Source organism: Penaeus monodon, chromosome 31 (genome assembly GCF_015228065.2).
Source record: "Penaeus monodon isolate SGIC_2016 chromosome 31, NSTDA_Pmon_1, whole genome shotgun sequence".
NCBI classification, from domain to species: domain Eukaryota; kingdom Metazoa; phylum Arthropoda; class Malacostraca; order Decapoda; family Penaeidae; genus Penaeus; species Penaeus monodon.
This window is the reverse complement of record NC_051416.1, coordinates 20,921,779-20,922,818: the sequence shown is the minus strand read 5'-3', so window position 1 is coordinate 20,922,818 and position 1,040 is coordinate 20,921,779. Positions and strand designations below refer to the sequence as shown.

At 32.8% G+C, this 1,040-nt stretch overlaps 1 protein-coding gene across 1 annotated transcript in view; it reads right to left on the bottom strand.

Annotated features, from left to right (window-relative positions):
• The window catches only part of LOC119592923 (survival motor neuron protein-like), a 4,671-nt gene that overhangs the window by 2,872 nt on the left and 759 nt on the right, over positions 1-1,040 (bottom strand). The window lies entirely within an intron of this gene.

Genomic DNA, 1,040 nt, shown 5'->3' with positions numbered 1-1,040 from the left:
TTACCAGTTTAAATTTTGAAACGTTGACTGTCTTCAGTAAGCAGACGCAAGATGATCTATGGATTACACAGTGAGAAATATATAGAGTTTATGTAAGTATGAGTAACACTGACTTCCATCTAAAGTGATTCACACATGTGTACTTATGACTTTGACTGTGGAAATTAAGGTATGGTAATAATGAAAACTATTTGATATAGAAATTAACCTGTAGAAATACTGATAAGGTTACAATCACTTTATCAAATTCATGTCTCTTTTATACACAGAAGCTATGCAATACTGTGGTCCCCAAGCTTTGTGCTCTGGCAAAAACAAACATCCATCATGTATATTCTAGAAAGATAGAAGATACAATTTCCATAGCCATTCATTATCAGATAACAAACTCTGGCAAATACCCCCTTACATATAAAGAGATATTTGTTTGTCTTTGCTGGAGTGTGAAGTATGATGGCCACAGTGCCACTTCACACAGTTCCATTTTGAACAAGTACCAAATAGGTAAAACAAAAAATAGTTCAGAAGTGAAGTATTTTGTATCTCTTCTAGTTTAGAATTTGTGACATGTGCACACCAGAAGTATGACTCTTAAAACTATTGCACACCAGCAACATGGTCACAGGAAAAGGGGGAAAAATACTGGTAAAATTGTTAAAATCTGAGCAGAACAATTTTATAAGTCTGCATGGTATGCTCTAATATCACTTTTAAAACAGCTGATCATACTTTTATATTAATCAGCAAAAGCTCGAGTGGTGATTTGTTTAAAGTATTGATGTCTATTACTTCTAAACCAACCACACAAAATATAATTCCTTTTGGCTATCTTGTGATAAAATATATGAAACATATCTATCTGCTAATCTTAAACTTCTATGCTCTTCGTGACATCACTCCTAAGCATTATAAAGGCATGTACTGCGCAAAATTCTGTCAAACCAAGAAAATACTGGGTAAATCTCCTAAAATGTGAACTGTATGAAAATAAAGACAAACTCTGGGAATATATTATAAAATACTACAACTTATAGGAACAA